Raw genomic sequence first — 24,694 nt, 5'->3', positions numbered from 1 at the left:
TTCTCCCCCTGCCCCCCGTTACCGTGGAATTCAAGATGCACCGTAGGAAAATCCATTCCTATATTAGCAGAAATAGTGATACTATTGGAATGTTTGATGATCAAAAACTTTGTTTTAGAAAGGTTTAAGGAAAGTTGTTCCAAAACAATACTCTCTAAAAGCTTGCCAAGAAATGGTAAGGAAGAGATGGGTCTATCATTTGTAGGCAATGAGGAATCCAAACCAGGTTTTTTTTAGTAGAGGCCTAATGACTGATTGTTTCAAACGATGGTACAGTTCCTTCTGTCAGAGAAAGATTGACAATATTACTAAGAGTAGGAGCAATAAGATATCTAGATCACTTCAGAATGGGCACACTGCAAATGTTAAGCACAAGGTAAGAAGGATTAAGTTTGGAAATCACCTGACCAATTTCAAATGCAGTGGTAGGATCAAATTCAGACCACAATGACGTGTACTTCTGACTGAGTAGTATGAGATGAAGACCCTACCTGACAGCTAACATCAAATCTTGAACCTTGGATTTTAAAAATTCCTGGAAATCATTACAAGAAATGGAATGAACAAAGCCTTCTTTGCCTTTCTTTGATATAGAAGGCTGACTAGAGAGTTTTTTAGCTAACCCAAAAAAACCCCCTTGGGATTAAATCCAATCTTGCGAATCTGTTTAGAGAAATAATCTCTCTTGGATGAAGCGCCCAGCTCTTTATAATCAAGCATCATAGTTTTATATGAAGCCAAATGGGAATTTCAAGGACCTTTATGCCAAGCTCCCTTGGCAGGGTAATTGAAATCATTTGTCCCCTAACTAAGGCCTGGAATTATCAAAATGCACTATCTTAGTGCTAGGTTGAGAGAACATTGCACAAATCTCATCTTTGGGTGAGTTTCCTCACTCCGAAGGTCATCAAATCTTCACAAGAGTACACTGTTCTGTTTGTACATCGCAGTCTGCATGTCAAAGTGGCCCCTAACCCCTAGATTAATACCTAAACCTCACCTCGAGTAGCTAGGTGGGCCTTAACGCATGCGAAAACGCCATATAGCACTTTGATAAATGACCCCCATAGTTTGCTTTCTATTAAAACTGAGTCACACTGATAGGCAGATGCTTGATAATTTAGATACATCCTAAGATTTGAATCTCAAAGGCATCCACAGAAAAAGCATGTTTATATTCAGCAAAATCTGTGAATGTCTTCCACCAAATAATTGTGGAATTCTTCAAAATCTGTGATTCCATTGAGTTCAGGGTAGTTCAGCAATGGGAAATGAATGCTATCTCAAGTTGCCATTTGTTCAATACACAGGTCCAGTTACTTATATAAAATATTTGGACACAATAATCTCAAATTAAAATTATAAATTCAAGTTACTTGTTCATGTGTACTAACTAATGGGTAAAAGATTTTTTTCTAGAGATCTCAGGCAGGCCTCATCATAGGGTCAGGTGGGCTGCATTTGGACTGTGGGCTGCATATTGGGATACACCTGCCATAAACTCTGTAAACCCCCTTTTCCAGGGGGGGGGTCACCTTCCCAGCCCTGGGAAGTACCAAGTTCACTCAACCAGGGTGGAGAGGAAATTCTCTTTGTCTCATGGAATGGGTGCAGGAACTCCTGCAAGCCCAAACTGGGCAAGGTTACCTTCCTAAAAATGAAACACAGAGTTGGTGCTCCAAACAAAAAAAGAATGTACTTTGAAAAAAAATAACCAGTCCAGCAGATACAAGCTTAAGATGGTAACTTTAATACCAATGTGCAGGCGTACCTGTATGCTCATAAATTGGCTCAGGTCCAGAAATGCAGCCATTTTTTAACATACACTTATATATGCGTAGTTGGTATAAAATAGGCTGAAAACACATACATGTCATACATGTACAATTTTATATGGACGTGCACATGTATGCGCAAATGCCACCTCTACCACTTAAGTGGGGGAATTTTATAAGGGACGCGCGCCAACACCATTACTAGTTTTCCCAGTTTATTCCCAGTTTCAAACCCCCCCCCAGGTTATTAGCCTTCCTTTCCGGCTGTTAGTCCCAATTCTTAGAACCCCACTGACAGCCTACTTTTTTTTGTTTTATTACTTACAAGCCATCCATAGCAGTAATCAAGTTATGTGGCAGGGGACATCAGTGTGCGCTTGTGTGCGTAAATACGTGCACATTTCATGTTAAAATCTCGGAACTCCTATGCCCCACCCCTGCCCATGCCCAGACCATGCCCCGCCCCTTTTTGGGGCTCTCTCACTTGTGCACATACCAGGAGATACGCGTGTACATGACCAGCTTTTAAAATCCGTTCGGCATGCGCTGGCCGGACATACTCGCGCATCTCCCAGTTTTGGCACACGCCGGACTTTTAAAATTCACCTCAAGTAGTTCACAGCAAAACAGTAGAAATTTCAGTCACAAAAAAATGCACAGTCCAATATTCTTTCATCTTATTTTACAAAAATCCAGATCTTATAGTTCTTAAGAATCTTCACCAGGCTCTCGTTTACTCACTGAAAACTGACGGACTCTCTCATTTATGCTCAGCACTCACACAGCTGACCCAGATGCACCCTGCCCCTTACCTCTGGTCTCACATCTGAAATATCCCTTTCCAGAGTCACTCCAAAGGACTGGAGAGGCAAGCCAGGAACCCTTCTTCATGTAGTTCCTCCCTTTCTCCCAGCTCTTTTACTTCACACAGCTCAGATCTATACCAGATCAAATCTTCAGGCCAAACCCAAACTCTGCCAGAACTGCCCCCATGCCTTGTGGAAGGCATGTTTTATATTCCCCTATTTGTCCCATCCCCTTTGGGGGGCAGAACTATACTGTCACTCTAGTAAATTAAATATACACCCCTTGAGCTCCCTCTGAAAAACTTCTGAGCTAGATGATTCCCAGTATTAACAGACAGAAAACACTCTATGACATTTCTGAACCCTTAGTGAAATTTCAATGCTGTAAGATTTTCAAAATTTGCAAATGCATCCATATGTTAACAAGCATATGAACTTCTGAACACTCTGTTAAACCATCGAAACTTTGTAAACCGTTGTGATGGCGAAACCGAACGACGGTATATAAAACTCGATAAATAAATACATAAATAAATAAATTCTTTGAATTCCTGGTGTACCCTTTAGGCTGGAAGACTTTGCATGTTAAAAAACATAGCCTCACTCTACTAAACCTTTAGTGGCCAAGCAGGGGGTCACAACTCTATTTAATGTCAAATTTACCTTTGCTTTCTCAATGCTATGCATCCTCTGTTCTTGTCCCATGCCCTTTATGAATTCTAATGCCATTTTTAGTCCCACTGCTTCTACTGAGAGGCTGCAGAGGCTTTATTAACTATTATGTCATTGGAGCATGGGTCAGGGGCTACTTAGAGGAAGGGGATTCCAGAAAGGAAGATGATCATCAAAGCTTCCAAAACTACTACCACTTCCACAATTCCTAGGCCTCATTTTTTGCCATTGCAAGAGCAGTGCTTCAGAAATACACAAAGGGCCGGATTTTAAAAAGGCGCGACGACGCGTGTGTAAGTCTCGGGCTTGCAAAAAGGGGAGGGGCGGGACGTGGGTGGGGTGGGGCGGTCCAGGGGCAGGGCCAGAGGCCTCCAACACAATGGCCATTGCCGCCGTGTCGAAGGATCGCGTGCCGGCAGGCTGCCAGCGTGCGCAACTTGCGTCTGCCCAGAGGCAGGCACAAAAGGCAAAATAAAACTTTTGGGGGGTTAGAGTAGGGCTAGGGGGAAAAGGTTAGGGGAAGGGGTGGAAAGGTCAGGCTAAGGGGGAGGGAATGGGGGAAGGCAGCGCAAGGTGCACAATTGTGCAAGTTATAAAATTGGGTGTACATGTGCGCGCCAGGTAGCGCGCACACATATACACCCACGCACAATCTTTTAAAATGTACCCCAAAGTGTATGGTTCATTATCTGTCCTGGCCTGATTTCCTGTTACCCATGGGAGAAGGGCACTGCTTCCATCCCTTCTCTACCCTGATCCTTCCTCAATACTATGCTTTTTCTTCCCTTTGAGGCACTCCATCTGCCTATTCTACCTACTATTGTAGATAGCTATCATATCATCCACCTCCTCCTTCCTCACTGACTTTGACTCCTGGCTGTTTTTTGAAGTGGTTGGGAAATACAGAGCCCAGATGAGCTAGAAAATAAATAGAAGGGTCTATATTCAAAAAGTATGTCTAGCTAAATATAAAATCTGGGGTTTTAAATATTACAAACTCTGACCAGATAAGTTTTATCCAGGTACATCATTATCCAGCTAAAACTTATCCAGGTAAAATAGTGATGGTTCAGGGACATTCTGGGGATGGGGCTTAAACGTAGCTAAATTATAGTGATATTCAGTGCTACTTGACTAAGTTTATCCGAGGAAGTCTGGTTGTGGTCCAAAATAGGTCTAAATTAGGTCTAAAGTAATCTGGGTACATTTACCCAGATAACTTTTTTAAAATGTATCAATTTTTAACATTTTTACTTCTATGCTTTTTATTATTTTTTTCCGTTTAGTATGTTTTTAATGTATTTATTTTTACTATTTATTATTTAAAATTTTTTGAGCTACTATAATTTTGTCATATACTTCCTCAGAGGTAGTTTAGAAATCTTTATAAATATAGAGGTAGATCTTAAATAAGTACACGCGCGTGTACTTTTGTTCGCGCAAACCGGCGCAAACAAAAGTACGCCGGATTTTATAAGATACACGCGTAGCCGTGCGTATCTTATAAAATCCGGGGTCGGTGCGCGCAAGACTGCGCAAAATCGGCAGCCTGCGTGCGCCAAGCCGCGCAGCCTGCCTCCATTCCCTCCAAGGCTGCTCCGAAATTGGGTGTAGCAGCTATAAAGATTGCCCTTTCATTGGTTACAGATAGTCGCACTTGGTTAATAGATGGAACACATAACATTCTGGACTGAGTAGAATGAAGTGTGTACTTTGGATTATATATCTTCACAAGTTCACAAGTGCATGGAAAATTTACATTTTCAATAAATTTATGAATTTTGGATGTACCTGTATATTTTACCCTGGCATCAATATGAAACCAGTGTAGCTGGCACAAAACAGGAGTGTTATAGTTTTAATGCTGGTCTAGCACCCAACACCCCTCCCCTGTCACAGCCCAAGTATTAAAAAAAATGAAGGACCTTCATGGCGCATGTCTCCCTCGCTCCAGCACCTGCAGCTGCTCAAGTTTTAAAAATGTTAGTATCCATGTGTCACAATTCCACCTGCTTTGTAGCCTCCCCACCAGCAGAGTTTACCAGTGAACCTCGCTCACAGCTGCTCTAGCCATCTCCTCGCTGATCACATGGCTTGGCAGTTCCAGCCCTATTTAACCCAGCCTATCCATTCCCTCCTTGCCTCTTCATCAAGACACCTTGGCTCCTTGACTTGGCCATCCTTGGTTTTTTTTCCTGCCTTGCCTTGTGGCCTACTCAGCCTTCTAACTTATCATGTGGCCTTCTAGGCCTCTCTGCCTGACTCTGTTCCCTTCCAGGTCTTCCTTCCTTGCTCTGTAGCCTTCCAGGCCTTCATGCCTTCCACAGCAGCCTCCTTGGCTTTCTTGTCCTGCCTTGTCCTACCTTTGGGCCTTCTAGGTTTGCCTAGCCAGTCTTGTGCCCTGTTGGGCCTTCTTGTTTACTGTTACTTGTTCTAATCCTGAACCGGTAGGCTTCTAAGAAAACTAAAAAGTCATGGGATAGGAGGCAATGACCTTTTGTGGATTGCAAGTTGGTTAAAAGTCAGAAAATGTTATGATTCCTCCTGTAGCTGTGCCACAGGAGGCCTCTCACCTTTCTCTGGAGGCCACACCGAAGCCGGGGCCTTGCCTGGACAGTCTATCCCAGTTTTGCTCCATGGCCTGGACCTGCCTGAGGCCTGCTCTGCTTCCTCCTGGACGCTTTGGTTTGGGCCTCACCCCTTCTTCCTAAGGGGCAGGTCCGCAGCTCTTCTCTCTAGTTATAAGGCCAGCCGGGTATGGTCCATCTAAACTCCTCTCAGGGAGTTGCCTGCTTCCTGCACTATAAAAGGACTTCTCTTTCAGTTCTGCTTTGCCTTGCATTGGAGTTACATGCTCCTGGATGTCTTGCCTTCCAGCGCTCCGTCAGGCCTTCGTTCTTTGTTGGAGCTCCATGTCTCGTCTTGATGTCCGTCGCCTGTTCCTGATGTCTGTGATCCAGTCCTGATGTTCCTCGCCTCTTTCTGATGTCCTGTACCCCAGGTTCCTCGTTGCCTCCTTTCCTGGCGTGCCATGTTGTGGTCCGCGACCAGCCCATGGGTAGTGGCTGTGTGGGCGCTCATGGTACAAGGCCATCTTCACCTGCGCAAGTACAAGCCTCCGGAAGACTTTTGCTTCAGTCCTGAGTTGTCTTTGAATTCTTGCTTGCTTCCATCCCGGTCTTCGGTGTTCCTTGCACTGCGTCCGTCCATGCCTAAGACTCTGACTGAACCTGTGTCATTTCAGCGTGGTCTGCGACCAGCCTAGGATGGGCTGTGTAGGGTGCGCCTTGGTACAGGCTTCTACCGAATCTTCGCCATGTTTCGGTTTTCACCCATTCCATACCTCATCTGGAGTCTGCCTCGCATCTTAGCGTGGTCCACGACCAGCCCATGGGTAGTGGCTATGTAGGGTGTGCTGCGTTGCAGACTCAACCCAGTACTTGATCCTGCTTCTGAATACCTTTGCCTGCAGTACCTTGCTTCTGAAACTTCGTCCAAAGTCCTTGCACAAGTATTCGTCTGCGCACCCAAGTGAGTCTTCGTCTGTACCTCCAAGTTCCTCGTCTATGTCTAGAGTCTCTATGTTCCAGAGTCTTCATCTGTCCTCATCCGTAGTCCAGCCTGCTGCTTCTTGTCATTCCTTGTGGCAGGTCCGAAAGGGCTGGGAACGGTCAGAGGACTGTTCAATAACCAACACCATTGTGTTGGGTCCAGAAGCATGCAGGTCCGGCAGAGGGTCAGACCGTCCGTCTCCACTCATGCTGGGACACACCTCACCTACCCTCGGTGCTGCCTTGGAGTTTTCTGGGGTCGTGCCGAGGCCCAAGGGCACACAATCCCCTCAAGATGGAATCACTCTCCTAGCACTCCCCTTCTGTAACAGAAAACAAAGAGTAGGATTAAATGGTCAGTTTTCACAGTGGAAGAAGGTAAAAAGTGGAGTGCCTCAGGGATCTGTACTTGGACCTGTGCTTTTAAATATATTTATAAATGATCTGGAAAGGGATATGATGAGTGAGGAGATCAAATTTGCCAGTGACACAAAATTATGTGAGACTGGAAGATTGGCCTTCCAAATGGCACATGAAATTTAACGTGGACAAGTGCAAAGTGATACATATAGGGAAAAATGACCCTTGCTGTAGTTACACAATGTTAAGTTCTATTTTAGGAATTACTACCCAGGAAAAAGATCTAGCCATCATAGTGGATAATACGTTGAAATCGTCGGCCCAATGTGCTGTGGCAATCAAAAAAGCAAACAGAATGTTAGGTATTATTAGGAAGGGAATGGAAAATAAAACAAAGAATGTCATAATGCATTTGTATCGCTTGATGGTGAGACTGCACCTTGAATACTGTGTACAGTTCTGGTCACTGCATCTCAAAAAGGATACAGCTGCACTGGAGAAAGTGCAGAGAAGGGCAACCAAAATGATAAGGGGCATGGAACGGCTGCCCTATGAGGAAAGGCTAAAGAAGTTAGGGATGTTCAGTTTGGAGAAGAGATGCCTGAGGGGAGATATGATAGTAGTCTACAAAATCATGAAAGGAACAGGTTAATGTAAATCGGTTATTTACTCTCTCAGATAATAGAAGGACCAGGAGGCACTCCATGAAGTTAGCAAGTAGCTCATTTAAAACAAATTGAAGAAAATTCTTATTCACTTAGGGGCAGATTTTCAAAGCTTACGCACGTAAATCCAGGTGGATTCACGCGCGTAGGGGGGGTTATGCGCGCCAGGCCTATTTCCAAAAGGCCCGGCGGTGCGCGTGAAGCACCGGGATGCGCGTATGTCCCAGGGCTCAAAAAAGGGGTGGGGCATGGGCGGGTAGGTCCAGGGCTGGGGCAGGGCCAGAGCCTCCAGGCACAGCAGCCATTTGCTGCTGTGCCTGGGATCGCAGGCCGGCCATTGGCCGGCATGTGCAACTACACCTGCCCAGAGGCAGGCTCAACTTATAAAATAAAGGTAGGGGGGATTTAGATAGGGCTGGGGGGCGGGTTAGATATGGGAAGGGAGGGGAAGGTGGGGGGGGGGGCCGAAGGAAAGTTCTCTCCGAGGCCGCTCCGATTTCGGAGCGGCCTCGGAGGGAACGGGGAAAGCCATTGGGGCTCCCCTAGGGCTCAGCGCGCGCAAGGTGCACTAGTGTGCACTCCCTTGCGCATGCCAACCCCAGATTTTATAACATGCACGCGGCTGCGCAAGCATGTTATAAAATCGGGCGTAGATTTGTGTGTGTCGGGTTGCGTGCACAAATCTACACCCGCATGTAGCTATTAAAATCTGGCCCTTAGCACATAGTTAAGCTCTGGAATTCATTGCCAGAGGATGTGGTTACAGCAGTTAGTGTAACTGGGTTTAAAAAAGGTTTTGATAAGTTCCTTGAGGATAAATCCATAAACTGCTATGACTGTAAAGTAGCTTGTGATCTATCTAATGTTTGGGTACTTGCCATGGACTTGTGACTTGGATTGGCCACTGTTGGAAACAGAATCCTGGGTTTGATGGACCCTTGGTCTGACCCAGTATGGCATTTCTTATGTTCTTATGTTCTGACCTTGTCCAGTCCCTATCTAGTCTTGTCTTGTCTGGCCTGATCCTATCCTGTTCGGTCTGGTCCTAACCTGCTCCTGTACAGTCCTTATCCTGAATTTCCCAGTCCAGTCCTTGTCCTGTCTAGCCTAGCTCCTGTTTCAAGTCTAGGCCTTGCCCTCACTTCAAGTCCTTGTTTGCCAGTCTTAGCATTGTTTCCTGTTCCAGGCTTTGTCTCCAGTCCCAGCTCCAGCCTTGTCCTCAGCCCTGCTTGTATCCAACTCCTGCCTGCACTTGGTTCCAGCTCCCAGCTAGTGCCTTATGTCAGCCTGTGTCTCCAGCTCTGCCTTGATCCAGCTCCCTATATGTCAACTAACCTCGTTGCCTTGTGCAAAAACTCTTCAACACTCTTCATAACAAGGAAACTGCTCGCTATGAGGACATTTGTGCGGGTGCCGATCCTGGAGCAGTCTTGTGTTCTGGCTGCTCCCCTATGGTCGGCTCCCGTGTTTTATTCTTTATTGTATATTCAAATATATTTTTTAGTTTTATTATTTTACTAAAAAGTCCACTTCCCAATTCCCTCGGCAGTCTTGCACGTATAGCAGATCGACCCTTCACCTTCAATTTATTTGAATATTTATATATATCTGCTGAATGGGTTTTGACGGCTAAATCCCGTAAGGCTCAGGTCATGTCTGCCAGCCCGACACGGTCCATGTTTCGGCGGTTGCCTGCTTCAGGGGCTGCGGGGACTGGACTGGAACCGGGACTCTCTATGGACTGTTTGTTCTCCGTAACTTCATTCCTGTGAGTGAAGTGAAGGCGCCACTCACAGGAATGAAGTTACGGAGAACAAACAGTCCATAGAGAGTCCCGGTTCCAGTCCAGTCCCCGCAGCCCCTGAAGCAGGCAACCGCCGAAACATGGACCGTGTCGGGCTGGCAGACATGACCTGAGCCTTACGGGATTTAGCCGTCAAAACCCATTCAGCAGATATATATAAATATTCAAATAAATTGAAGGTGAAGGGTCGATCTGCTATACGTGCAAGACTGCCGAGGGAATTGGGAAGTGGACTTTTTAGTAAAATAATAAAACTAAAAAATATATTTGAATATACAATAAAGAATAAAACACGGGAGCCGACCATAGGGGAGCAGCCAGAACACAAGACTGCTCCAGGATCGGCACCCGCACAAATGTCCTCATAGCGAGCAGTTTCCTTGTTATGAAGAGTGTTGAAGAGTTGATCCAGCTCCCAGCAAGTGCCTTGTCCCAGAAGTCCTACCGACCACTAGAACCCAAGGGTTCGACCTGTGGGGGAGGTGGCTGGTCCAGGCAGAAGACCTTGCTCTGCCCTGCCTAGAGGTCCTGTACTGTCCCTGTGGGGGGGTTCCCAGTCCTAGCCAGATCTCAGGCCATGACACTATGGCCTGATCGCTCATGCCCAACTTAAAAATAGAAATCTAAATAGCCCATAGCCCCTCCACTTACCTTTCTCAAAAACAATGGGGCACAACCAGGGCCAGTGGAAGTATTAAGCAAGCTAGGCCTGGGCCTAGGGCGCCAACCATTAGGCGATGCCGCCACCACTTCTCATGAGCAAATGAGGCAGGGTGAGGCGGCTGCTTCAGGTGGAAAAAAGTGCCCCTTCAAAATTCTGCTCAGCCTCCACCTCATCCTGCCTCCCCCCCTCCCCCGTTGTGCCACCCTCCCGACCCCCCCCCCCCCCAAGACTCATGAAAACCCCTGGTGATCTAATGAGGGGCCCAGGAGCAATCTGCCACTCCAGGCCATCAGCTGCCACTAAACAAAATGGCTTTTAGCCCTTACCATGTGACAGGGGCTACCAGTGCCAATGGCCAGTCCATGTCACATGGTAGGGGCAATGGATGACCTGACCAACTCAGTTTTCAATGGGGATTGGTCAACTGTCAGTGAATCTGACCAATCAGAAGAGCAGTGGAGTGAATAAATGAGATATGTAAGCACCTTTACTTGTCAGTTGTATCAGCATTTACATATCTAAGCTGTGGGAGGAGGAAACAGCTTCTTTTCCTCCCACAGGAGATATATGGACACTTTTGGATTTTTGGGGAGAAAGGAGAAGGGGAAGCAGAGATTAGTTGTGAGGCATTATGATTTGTTTTTTAACTGACGTGCAAGGTGTCATACCATGGGCCCGGGGGGGGGGGGTGGGCTTGGTCCATGGAGGTCTACTACTTTTTAATATTTGGACTGCAGTGGTGCTGAGGGCTACTTTACTTATTTTGGGAGGATGGGGGAATTGGGCCTGTTACAGCAGCCAGTTGTTTTGTTTTGATTTTTTTGGGTGGGGGGGGGGTGCAATGCTGAGTAAGCCGGTGAATGGCAAAGTTGCCCAGATAACTTTAGCTGAGTGTTCAATAGGAGACTTCACCTGCTTTCTCTGATAACTTTGCTGCTCCTCAGCCTACTGACTATAGACCTTAGAGAGTATAGTTTGTTGTCTTATTTTTATTTTTTAAGTCAACCTATAGTAATGAAGATCCCTTTTTTTTCTCTGTTGCTTTTATTATTGTGGCTTAGAAAGGGGAGTGATACTGGAGAAAGAATACAGGGCTTCTTGTGAAATGAAGTTACATCTTATGGTTGACTATAGCAGTGGTTGCCAATCTGTCCTATTAACCCCACAGCCAGTAAGATTTTTATATATCCACAGTAAATATGAATGAAATATATTTGCATTCTTTGTAGACCCAGTATAAGCAAATCTATCACAAACGTATAATTGTGAATAAACTAAAACGTTCTAGTTGTGGGGTCAATACAACTCATTTGGCAACCAGTGTATAAAATACCTCCCAATTTAAGGTTACTAGGTAACTCTAGGACATCAGATGCTGAGCTGGATCTGGTTTCAGTTTCCCACTGCATTGCATATGTAGGCTTTTCCTGTAATCCTGTTCTTTTCCTAGCCAAATTTGATCCACATGTCTTTACATAAAATGAGGTAAAACCAGTACTGTCTCACCCTATCCTTAGTGACTAGCAGACATCTGGCAATCCTTTCCCGGCATCAAGTTTTTCTTTCTTTCCCCCCTCCCCCCCCCCCCCCCCCCCCCCAAGGACTTCTATGCTTTAGCTTGCATCTGTGTCTGCAAACTTTCCATTTTGTCGTTTTTGTTCTATCAGTTCTGAATCTACCATGCAACAGTAAACAGTAGCAGATGCAGTGTATGGTATGAACCAGCAGGTGGCAACACCTGACCTGGAATATTGTATACATGACCAGTAAATGCAAGCTATATTTAATTATATAATTACTCAGAATATAAAATTGCATAGAAATAATTGGAATAGTTCTAAACAAAGGACCATCATTGAGGTATTGTTTTTTTGTAATATTTTTATAATTCTGATTATAAAACGTCTTTATTGTTGATCTCCAATGCCAGCATATTTAGGGAAAATCAGCACTATTTCACAAATTTTTTTATTGACCTTGTCTTCTTTAACAATAAACTAAGGAGCCAAGATTTAAACAAAAACACAGCTACTGAACTAATGGGGAGCAGGAGGGGGGGAAACACTGTGAAAGCAGTTGAAATGTGAGATATCTAGCACTTCTCATAGTCCAGAGATAGACTTCTAATATTATGCACTGCCCTAACAGAACTAATTAAAGTTCTCAGAACAAATAAAACTCATTATATATTTTATTTATAAAGTAATTGGCCTACAGAATCTTGTCATTTTTGTATACACTGTACACCGTCAAGTGAAACAGACATCTCGTTGTGTCATCACTGGAAAACCCTTTTGTTGTAAATTTTCCATAGTGCATCTTAACTTGTAATGCATGCACATATTTTTCAGCCCACACAAAACCAGCTGATTTTTAGCACAAGGAAAACATATATATTGTTTGAATATCAATTTATCATCTGGCTAAGTGTGCACTTACACTGACATGGCATCAATGATGGCCTAAAGTTGGTTAGTAACTTGCTTATTATGCACTTCCTTTTTATAAAATCTGAAAAGTAAATGTGTAGTTTCCAACCATATTCCTGAAGCTCCTCCCTGTGGGACACTTTTTTTCCATTAGGCCACAAGTACATGTGTCGTGTGTTATAAAAATATGTGCATGCTTTCTGATGGCTAAACTTTCAACTAATCTTACTGGGTAGGGAGATTCAGGGGGTAACTTCTCCTCCCTACCCAATAACTAATGTTACTGGGTATGTGTTACGCATGCCGTCCGTGGCAGACCCGCTGCATGGCCCCCTCACCTTTCTACAGTGACTCCAGCTCCTGGTTCCTCCTCGCTGGCGGCGGTGGGCTGTCAGCTTCGTCCTCTGGCCTCCCCCGGTGCCTCCGGCCCTGCTGCAGTCCCTGGCGTTCCCGGTCCTGCTACCACTTCTTGTCGGGCCTCTTCACATGGCCCGCAGAGAGACACTGCTACTCGGGCAGCGCCCCTCCCTAGGTGCACGCACGCGCATCACTAATGTTTAAGTAGGGATTGCGGCGGGAACCTAGCCACAGCCCCAGATGATGACATCAACTCAGCTACAGTATTTAAGCTCAGGCTCTGCTCTCTAGCGTTGCCTTTGCAATAGGTCTCCTCTCTGTTCGAGTACTCGTTGCCTCCCAGAGATTTGTCTCATCCTTTGCGTTCCTGTTCCTCGTTGTTCCTAGTTCCTGTCTCCTTGTTCCTACCTTGCTTCATCCCTACACGGACTTTGACTTTGCTTTGCCTGACTTCGCCACTGACTCTCTCCCATCCCGGACCTCTGCATCGCCTGACCACACCATTGTCTTTCTCCAAGCCCGGACCTCTGCTTCGCCTGACTACACTATTGCCTATCTCCAGACCTATACCTCTGCTTCACCTGACTACGCTACTGCCTATCTCCAGACCCAGACCTCAGCTTCGCCTGACTACACCATTGCCTATCTCCAAATCCAGACCTACATAAGAACATAAGAAATTGCCATGCAGGGTCAGACCAAGGGTCCATCAAGCCCAGCATCCTGTTTCCAACAGAGGCCAAACCAGGCCACAAGAACCTGGCAATTACCCAAACACCAAGAAGATCCCATGCTACTGATGCAATTAATAGCAGTGGCTATTCCCTAAGTAAACTTGATTAATAGCCATTAATGGACTTCTCTTCCAAGAACTTATCCAAACCTTTTTTGAACCCAGCTACACTAACTGCACTAACCACATCCTCTGGCAACAAATTCCAGAGATTTATTGTGCGTTGAGTGAAAAAGAATTTTCTCCTCAGCTTTACCTGACTACCCTATTGACTATCTCCGAGATCAGACCTCAGCCTTGCTTGCCACTGCCTTCAGATTGCCGCCAGCCCTGATTCAAGCCTGCTCTTTGACACCCCTTCTGCTTAGCCCCTGGACGTGGTTTACTCAGGCTTCGACCTGCTCTTGCTCGAGTGCCCTCTGTCTGCCTCTGTTCCATTGGCACTCAAGTTTCCAGGACACTACCCTGCCAGAGTAAGACTGTACCATCTCTCACCTGCTGTCTCTGGGCTGAACTGACTCTCACCTCGACTACACCCCGAGGACCACCTAAGTCCTGCTGGCCCCGGCACCCAAAGGCTCAACCCACGGGGAACAAGGGCTGGTATAGGTAAAGCTCCAGCGGCCTCTGTCTATCAGCCCACTCCATCTGCCGACAGTGGGGACCTATAGGCCCCTACCTACGGGTTGCATCAACCCCACCTCGGCCCAAGGGTCTATCTCCGATGCAACAGTATGGAGATTGATGGGGTAACTTCTCCTTCAGAATATTGATTATGGAGATGACCTCACTCAGAGTGGCTGTTGATCTCAGGTCCTCCATGGCATCCTTGAAGGGCTTCAGGACTTGTGCTACCTGATGCCCCAGGGTGCGATGCACACTGATCTTAATGACCACAGACAACTTACAAAGGGGTGTCTGTTGCTCCACTAACCTCTGTATCATCAGGTAGGTGGAATTCCACTTGGTGTCTGCATTCTGAAAATGCTGGTGCAGAGGTGCCTCAACTGCTTTCTGCTTCTCATGGAGCTGCTGCCCACCCTTCATGTTCCAATTTAAATGCCCCACTATTTTCCTACATTCCACAGAGCAGAACTGCTGCCTTCCTTGAGCACAAGTCCCAGGGTGTCCCATACTGCCAAATACAGCAAGGGCGCAAAACATTGGATCCCTTGGTGAATAGCAGTTACCAAACTGGACTAATCTGTACCAACTAAATTTGACTCTCTGCCTAACCCCTAGATTCATCAAAATGCTATAATATCACATGTGATAAGAGAAAGGGGTGTATTTAGGGTAATTTTTAGAATTACTGGACCACATGGTAACATGGCACTTGACATGGTGTGGTAAACTTTTCACACCCTGCAATATTTCTTATTTTGTAGCTTGTGCTGAGAGAGAAAAAGAGAGAGACTATCTGTAAGGCCTTCATAGTAGTCAAGTATTTATATGCCTATAGGAGGACCAGCTAATAGCTCAAGGTGCGGTGTTGGTGATGGTTTAGGGGCCAGTTTTACATGCAGACTAAGTTGTACAAACAGCACAGTACACCTCGGTGAAGATTTGACATCATTTGGAGTGAAGAAAGTCTCATAAACATTAGATTTCTACTGTGTTATCTCACCCTAGCTTGATGGTACCCTGTTAAAGAGTCCATAGTCCATTACTTGACTACTATGAAGACCTTATAGATAGTCACTCTCTCTCTTTCTAAGGTGTAGTTATTTCCAGCATTAGAACAGTTTGATATTGCCCCTCATTTTCATTAACCTCTTCCCAATCCTGCCCCTTCAAAAAATTTGCATTCACGCTGTGCAATAATACGATTAATGAATGCATTAACGTCATAACACATTTTGATGAATGACCCTGTAAGTTTGTTCAAGATCTTTCTCATATGGTGAATGACTATTCTCAAATGATTACTAATCAGTCTGGAGGGATCCAGGTTTTGGAAGATCAATGTGCGAAGCTTCAGTAATGTTATGTTTCTTTAATTAAAGATTCACATTTCAGGCACCAGAAGATGGAGAACATGGGGAACTATCTTAGAAGTCTTAATTTGCATTCCTAAATTTTCCCTGATGCTCACTACTATCATCTAAGAAGATGTTAAGTAAATTTTATTTGGATTTCCTAAAAATTTCTAAAGAAATGATTCCTGAATTTACTAAAGGATATTATTTGTTTCCTGAGAAGAATGAGGTTTCTTCTGGACTTGTGACTCAAAATGTATCTGCTGGAATGAACCTCTCTGCTTTCCTGGAGCAGACTTCATCTGCCTTTGAGAATGTGGAGAGATTTACACTTTTGGTTATTTTTGCAAGAGAGAGTGATAAACAGTGGACATTACATGATTTTTTTTCCCCCTAAAAATTGTTTGTTTCATGGGTCAAATAATGTCTGTTTTTCCAGATGTGGTAAAAGATATGCAGGCCAGAAGAGAGATTTTCTCTTTAAAGAGGCAAGAATGTTAGCATTCGGGGCTTCCTTTATATTGAAGCTTCCCTGTAAATGTATAATCAACCTTAGGGGAGTCAAATATGTGTTCACTGACCCTATACAGTTAGAGGCCTTTTTTCAAAATAGGGTCCCCTGTACGTACCCGGAGCAGTCCAGACAGTGGGTTATGTCTCCCTTCCAGCAGAGGGAGTCAGAGGAAAACTTGAAGGGTGCCTCCTCAGTCACTGGTGCGCCCTCTGGGGTAGATTTTATAAATGTACGCTGGATTTTATAAGATACGCTTCTCTCAAGGGGCCCCCTCCAAGTCTTCCCAATGAAGCCTTGCCGATCCACTCTTCAACTCTCAGGATAGGGGGACGTCTTTCCCTCTTCTTCGAGGAGTGGGTCAAAATTACTTCACACAAATGGGTCCTGGATATTCTACAGCACGGCTACTCTTTAGAATTTGCTCACCCCTTAAGAGACAGATTTCTCTTTTCTCCCTCTGGAACACTTCAGAAACAACATATAGTTCGACAGATACTCAACAGACTCCTGGACCTAGGTGCCTCTGTCGGAACAAGGGTCTGGCCATTATTCCGTCTACTTCATAGTCCCCAAAAAGGAGGGTGCCTTCCGGCCAATCCTGGATCTCAAGATGGTCAACAAGGCCCTCAAAATTCCACACTTCAGGATGGAAACGTTGCGATCTGTAATAGCAGTGGTTCACCGCGAAGAATTCCTAGCCTCCTTGGATCTGACAGAGGCTTACCTTCACATCCCCATCCTGAAGCAGCATCAACGTTTTCTTCAGTTCAAGATCCTCGGACAACATTTTCAATTTCAGGCCCTGCCGTTCGGTCTGGCGACCGCTCCCCGCACTTTCACCAAGGTTATGGTGTTGCGACTGTCGCTGCCTGACGGCTCCACTCCGCCTACCTTTCCTTGTCTGTGACTCCTCCTGCTCATGATGGACATCTGGCTGCCACGGCATCCATCTGCTGTCCTCTCCAGCATCCCTGGACCGGCTTGGGCGCTGCCTCCCACCATGCTCTCCAGGTACCTTAGGGCGCGCGGCCCTCATTCTTACTTCCTCATTGGCGCATTCCTCAGGGGCGTCCCCCTGTAATGACGTCACGCTGCCCGGATCTTTAAGCCTACTGTTTATAGCTAGCTGTTGAGTTAGCAAGGGGATTCTTACGGATGGGATTCACTCTCCGTACCCAGCTACTCTGCCTTCCAACTACTATTGGACTCTTTCTGCTAAAGGGGGTACCCGCTTCTCAGGGGCCTCTTTGTTTCTTTCAGGTTGCTATCAGGTAACTGGTACTCGCTCCTTGAGGGCCCATTTTCCCTGACTCGCTGCCTGCATCTATCTCCTCTTCTACTTGGAAGAATTCGCTACAGACACCATCAGTGAGTACTATCACCATCTACTCCTCAGAGCTGTTTCCCTGGAACCAGGTATTCACTCCTCGAGGGCCTGCCCCCGTTCCAGCGTCAGTTCCATCTCTTCCATGGAACCGCTGTCACTGCTACCGGAAGAACTGCTGTTCCAGCGCCCTGAGGAATACCAGTCCACCCTTCTACTCACTATCGCCATCTCTGTGGCTTCCCAAACTGTCTAAATAAAGAACTTTCTGTATTTGTGTGTCCAGAGCTGAGCCTGACCTGTGGCCCCTCATGGGGCTTCCCCCGTGGGTGTGATCAGCTGCCACAGTGTCCAAGAGTCCACCCAAAACCTCACTAACTATAACATATGGTGGTGGTGGCAGCAGCCCTATGAAGAGAAGGGATTCTGGTCCATCCCTACCTGGATGACTGGCTCATTCGAGCGAAGACCCTGGACCTTTGTCAACAGGCAATCGACAGAGTCTTGCACCTTCTGCATTCTCTGGGATGGGTCATCAACTTTGCCAAGAGCAGCCTTATGCCCTCACAGATGATCGACTTTTTGGGAGTACGCTTCGATACCAGCATGGGCAAAGTCTTCCTCCATCACGATCGTGCTCAGTCTCTTATCTCGCAGGTACAGCAATTCCACTGTCTCCCTCTCCCCACAGCATGGGACAATCTTCAAGTCCTAGGCTCAATGGCTTCAACTATAGATCTAGTTCCTTGGGCTTTTGCACATATGAGACCGTTGCAGAAAGTGTTGCTCTCCCACTGGAAGCCTGTGTCTCAAGAGTTTCAATCCCTCCTGCCACTGTCGGAGGTTGCCAAGGACAGCCTGAGCTGGTGGCTCTGTCTGGACCAGTTGTTGCTGAGAGTGGACTTAGATATCCCTCAGTGGGTAATCATCACCACGGATGCAAGTCTCTCCGGCTGGGGAGCAGTGTGTCAATCGTAGTCGGCTCAGGCGCAATGGTCGTCATTGCAGGTGACATGGCTGATCAACCATCTGGAGACCAGGGTGGTTCGTCTTGCGTTAAAGCGTTTCCTCCCTCTGGTTCATCACTGAGCGGTAAGGATCCTTTCTGACAATGCGATTACAGTAGCGTACATCAACCGTCAAGGGGGAACAAAGAGCTGGCATGTCTCTCGGGAGACGGACAAGTTAATGGTATGGGCGGAACTCCACCTTTCCTGGCTGGCGGCATCCCACATAGCAGGGATCGACAATGTTCAGGCGGACTTCTTAAGCCGTCAGCACATAGATCCCGGGGAGTGGGAACTTTCCGACGAAGCGATGGCGCTGCTCATCAGATGGTAGGGACCCCCCCCCATCTGGACCTGATGGCCACTCAGAGGAATGCGAAGGCTCCGTGCTTCTTCAGTCACAGAAGGAAGCATGGTGCAGAAGGCGTGGATGCCCTAGTCCTCCCATGGCCAATACACCTCCTGCTCTATGTGTTCCCACCATGGCCCCTGGTGGGAAAGGTGCTTCAAAGGATAGAAATTCACCAGAGGCCGGTAATCGTAGTGGCACCAGAGTGGCCCCGAAGACCATGGTTCGCGGACCTCTTCAACCTCGCTGTGGACGGCCCTCTTTGCCTGGTGCATCTGAAGAATCTGCTGCGTCAGGGTCCACTATTTTTTGACCGGGCAGATTGCTTCTGTCTTGCGGACTGGCTTTTGAGAGGCGCAGATTGTGGAGACGGGACTACCCAGAGCAGGTTATCTCGACGCTCCTGAGGTCCAGGAAGACGTCCACTTCTATTTCCTATGTCCGGGTCTGGAAAGTTTTCGAGGTCTGGTGTGACTCCATACGGATATCGCCACATCACACTTCAGTAGTCCAGACCCTCTCCTTTCTACAGCGAGGCCAGGAGAAAGGTTTGGCTTACAATTCCCTGACAGTTCAGGTGGCCGCCCTTGGATCTCTCATCCATTGCCTGGAGGGTGCTCCTCTTTCCTTGCATCCTGACATAGTCCGCTTTTTAAGGGGAGTGAAGCACCTAAATTCACCGGTTTGCAGCTTATGTCCCTCCTGGAGCCTAAATTTGGTTCTTCGGATCGTAGGCGGCCCACCCTTCGAGCCGCTGCGCAGAGCTACCCTCAAAAATTTAACTCTCAAGACAGTCTTCTTGGTGTCTATCTGTTCTGCCCGTAGAATCTCGGAGATTCAAGCGCTATCGTGCAGAGAGCTCTTCCTCCTGTTCTCGGACTCAGGAGTATCCTTGAGTACAGTGCCCTCTTTTCTGCGGAAGGTGGTCTCAGCTTTTCATTTGAACTAATTGGTGGAGCTTCCATCCTTTCCTGATGAGGATTCCAAGGAACTTCGATGGCTCAATGTCAAGCGAGTTCTTCTTCGCTACTTGGAGGTTACCAATGACTTCCGACTATCGGACCATCTTTTTGTCCTCTGGAGTGGTCCCAAGAAGGGGAATACAGCTTCCAAGACTATTATTGCTTGCTGGCTAAAGGCAGCCATCTCTGCAGCATATATTGGTGCCAGGAAGCAACCTCCGGAGGGCATTAAGACTCACTCCCTACGGGCTCAAGCAGCCTCCTGGGTGGAAACCCAGGCAGTCTCTCCACAGGAGATATGCAGGACAGCTACCTGGAAGTCGCTGCACACCTTTGCTCATCATTATTGGTTAAATCTCCAACCTCTGGTTTTTGGCTCGTTTGGCACTCAGGTAATTCGAGCAGGGCTATCCGGGGCCCACCCTTTGTAGGGAAGCTTTGGTACATCCCACTATCTGGACTGATCCGGGTACGTACAGGGAAAAGAAAATTATTCCTTACCTGCTAATTTTCGTTCCTGTAGTACCACAGATCAGTCCAGACGCTCACTCTCAAGGTTTAATGGGTTTTTGGGATTGTCTCGCAGCTCGATTGATTGGGAGATTTAAGACTGTCTGTACCTGTTTAACTGTTCATTGTGCAAGTTGTTTTTCTTGAAGTTAAGCAAAAGGTTTCATACATTATGTACATGTTTATAGATGAACTTGGTTTCCATGATCCATCCTACTTTTCTTCTTGCTTTGATATTCTTAATACTGAAGGGACGCAGAGGGCGCACCAGTGACTGAGGAGGCGCCCTTCAAGTTTTCCTCCGACTCCCTCTGCTGGAAGGGGGACATAACCCACTGTCTGGACTGATCCGTGGTACTACAGGAACGAAAATTAGCAGATAAGGAATAATTTTCTTTTGTTTCAGTTAATCTGGCAACTGCTATATCACCAACATGGTCATTCTTTATTGTGCGATGTGCCGGTATCGCGGCGGTATTATTCAAATTAGGGGAAGGGGAGGAGTGTGGGCGGGGTTGGGGTGGAATTATCTCCTGGCAGCGCTGTGGGCGATAATGTTTTTCTCATTATCGCTGGCAGCACCGCAGGAAATAACTACAATTTTTCTCGTGGCACTATGGGGGTGATAGTATGTGGTGCGGCCGCACTGCAGCGGGTGAAACCGCACCGCCATGATGCGGCTGGCTGCCCACTATCGCTCCCTGCCCCTTTTTTTTTTGTGAATCTAGGGGCAAGTTAGGGGCAAGTTAGCTAGGCCCTACTGATTTAGATGTGGAGTGCTTTAAAAAACATTTTTCTTATTATTTCTTTCCCAGTGATGTGATATATGATGACAATGATTCACTAGTTATATTTCTTCAAGTATATTTTTTTTGTTTTTGATTTTGCTATTATGTGACTCTGCCTGTCTAACAAGATACTCTTGTATGTGTAATTTCAATGTGAAATTTAAAAATAAAGGAAAAAAATAATCAAAATTAAAATGTTATGATAATCAAACTATTGTTATAAAACTTTGCTTTCATCCCATCAAAATACACTCACCGATCATCCAACTGCAAAAGCTGAGGCAATTGCACTACTGGAGAGCAAACCCAATGCCAGCATTTTGGTAATGTAATTGCCAGCTTTGAGGGAACAATTGGTCCTGCTCCTTCCTTGGCTTATCCCCAACAGTCTCCATTCTGACTGGTTTACATTAAAAAATAAAATGCTTTGCATCCCCCATAGACTTTAATAGCACCAAATCAAATGAACTGAAAAAGATTTGGATATTTTCAAGTACCTTTTATTTTGTTAGGTTTCAACAAACTAAATCAAAAAGCAACTTATTTGTTGTGTTTTCCCATTTAGATTCATAATATGCTCCAATTAGCATCCATATACTGTACCCACAGAAATGCATTACAATGATCTTACTTTAGAGCTCATCTAGTATGTTCAGCAATTACTAACTGGCTGTGATACTCTATCCACAGATTTGTTTTGCTCGATATAAATAACATTTAACCAAGAGTATTACTAAAATAAAATACAGCTGAAATAGATATCCTGTGACCCATAAGTAGAGGTGGGCCAGGCAGACAGTTTGAAATGAAAGCCAAGCCAGAGCTGAGTCAAATGGTCTGTTCTGGCTTTATATCCAAAACATGAATTTAGCCAAGATATACAACACTAACTTTAGTCACAACCATTTTTCTAACCTAATTTGTCTTTTACTCTTTTATTATTGTTTAAATGCTCATTTTTTTCCATCTCATTTCTTTTCTTTTCTTCTCTGCCTCAATGATATTTGTACACTTCCTATCTTATTTATATTCTGCTTTTCAGCACTTCAGAGCAGATTACATTCAGATACTGTAGGTATTTCCCTATCCCCAGAGGGCTTACAATCTGGCATCCTAATTTTAACACTAGCGTACGTGCGTCCATACCCGCCTGTATCGACATGCGAGTAGAAATATGCTGGAATTTTAAATCGTGCATGCACTTGTGCACAAATATTTTAAAATACATGTACCACACGTAAGTATGCTGCTAATTTTAAGAATTACTTGCAAACCTATTTTGCATATCTTCCATAGGACTTTGCCAAATTTTACAAGGGTATATAAGCAGATTTTAAAATATGCTTGCGCAAGGGACATTCCCAGTTTTTCCAATTAGTCTACCAATTTACCTAGTCAATCAAAAAATCTTCCAGACCCCTCTGGTTCTTCATCCTGCTACCCCCCCCCCCCCCCAGTTGACCCAGACCCTCACCATCGTGAAAGCCCTAAAACATGAGATCTACAGACTTACTCCACATTAGGAGCAGCAGTAAAGTTACACACTTCGGCTTCCAGTTTTAAAATACGGAGTTATGTAGATATGTGTTGGCCCCGCCCATGAATGCCCATGCCCTGCCAGTTTTCTTCCACCTTATTTTTAGAATGAACACACATATATATATGCATATAAATTGTGACTTTTAAAACCTGCATTGCTCTCAAGTGCGTATGTAGGCATTTTTGCAGGAGCAGAACTTTTAAAATTGACCCCTGAGTTTATACTTGAGCCAACAGAGGGCAGTGTAACTTGCGAAGGTCACAAGGAGTGGCAGTAGGATTTAAACCCTGGTTTGCCTTGTTCATAGCCTGCTGCTCTAATCACTAGGCTACTCCTCCATTCTTATTCCTATCCACCCCGGACTATACCAGTCTTGTTGCAGTGGGTCACAGTGGACCTGAATTTATTAGTGGATACATGGCACTCTGAAACCATTTTGTTCTGGGTCTTTGAATTTCCTTTTCATAGTGTTCTCTTGGGTTTACCATGCTTTCAGTTACATAAACACTCAGGGGCAGAATTTAAAAGCCCTATGCGTGCCGAGCCTATTTTGCATAGGCCTGGTGACGCGCATATGTCCCAGTGCTTGAAAAAAGAGGCGGGGAGTAGGCGGTCCGGGGCGGGGTGGAGGCATGGCCAGAGGCCTCCATAGGGCCACTCAGCCGGCGTGCGCAACCTACGCCTGCCCGGAGGCAGGCACAACTTGCAAAATAAAGGTATGGGGGGGTTAGGTAGGGCTGGGGGGAGGTTTAGGTAGGGGGAGGGGAAGATGGGGGGAGCGGCCTCGGAGAGAACAGGAACAGCCATCGGGGCTCCCCTAGGGCTCGGCGCGCGCAAGGTGCACAATTCCAGCTTGGTAAAAATCTTGGCACCCTGAGGTCTATCAAAGAGTTCAGAAATTTGTAGCAGGGGATAACAATCCTTATGTGTTATCTTATTAAAGTCCCAGTAGTAATTAGAGAGCTTAAAGGACCCATCATTCTTTTGTATGAAGAAGAATCCTGCAAGGGTGCTGCAGTGTGCTGCATCAGTCAAAAAAGCAAACAGAATGTTAGGAATTATTAGGAAGGGAATAATGAATAAAACGGAAAATGTCATTATGCCTCTGCATCGCTCCATGGTGAGACCATACCTTTACTATGTACAGTTCTGGTCACTGCATCTCAAAAAAAGATATAGTTGTACTGAAGAAGGTACAGAGAAGGGCGACCAAAATGATAAAGTGGATGGAACTGCTCCCCTATGAGGAAAGGCTAAAGAGGTTAGGGCTGTTCAGCTTGGAGAAGAGACAGCTGAGGGGGGATATGATAGAGGTCTTTAAAATCATGAGGGGTCCAGAATGGGTAGATGTAAACCGGTTATTTACACTTTCGGATAATAGAAGGACTGGGGGCACTCTGTGAAGTTTGCAAGTAGCACATTTAAAACTAATCAGAGAAAATTATTTTTCACTCAGCGCTCATTTAAGCTCTGGAATTGGTTGCCAGAGGATGTGGTTAGTGCAGTTAGTGTAGCTAGGTTTAAAAAAAAGTTTGAATAAGTTCTTGGAGGAAAAGTTAATTAACTGCTATTAATCCAGTTGTCTTAGAGAATAGCCACTGCTATTACTGGCATCAGTAGCATGGGATCTACTTAGTGTTTTGGTACTTTCCAGGTCCTTGTAGCCTGGTTTGGCCACTGTTGGAAAAAGGATGCTGGGCTTGATGGACCCTTGGTCTGACGCAGTATGGCAATTTCTTATGTTCTTATGACTTGATAATATATTAGGGAATTTAGCTTAAGGACAGATACATAAATCCAAATATTAGGGGATCAAGTGAATTTTGGCCCAGGGCTGCAGAATGAGGGGAGGATTGACAGGGCATTAGAATATATTTGCTGAGGTTTTCAAATCTCTATTGGAAA

General features: G+C 45.7%; 1 protein-coding gene across 2 annotated transcripts in view; it reads left to right on the top strand.

Annotated features, from left to right (window-relative positions):
- Positions 1 to 24,694, top strand: part of EGFLAM (EGF like, fibronectin type III and laminin G domains) — a 343,739-nt gene that overhangs the window by 189,213 nt on the left and 129,832 nt on the right. The gene's annotated exons all lie outside the window — the stretch shown is intronic.

The sequence above is a fragment of the Rhinatrema bivittatum genome, chromosome 1, assembly GCF_901001135.1.
Source record: "Rhinatrema bivittatum chromosome 1, aRhiBiv1.1, whole genome shotgun sequence".
Lineage (NCBI taxonomy): Eukaryota > Metazoa > Chordata > Amphibia > Gymnophiona > Rhinatrematidae > Rhinatrema > Rhinatrema bivittatum.
This window is presented reverse-complemented; position numbering and strand designations above follow the sequence as displayed.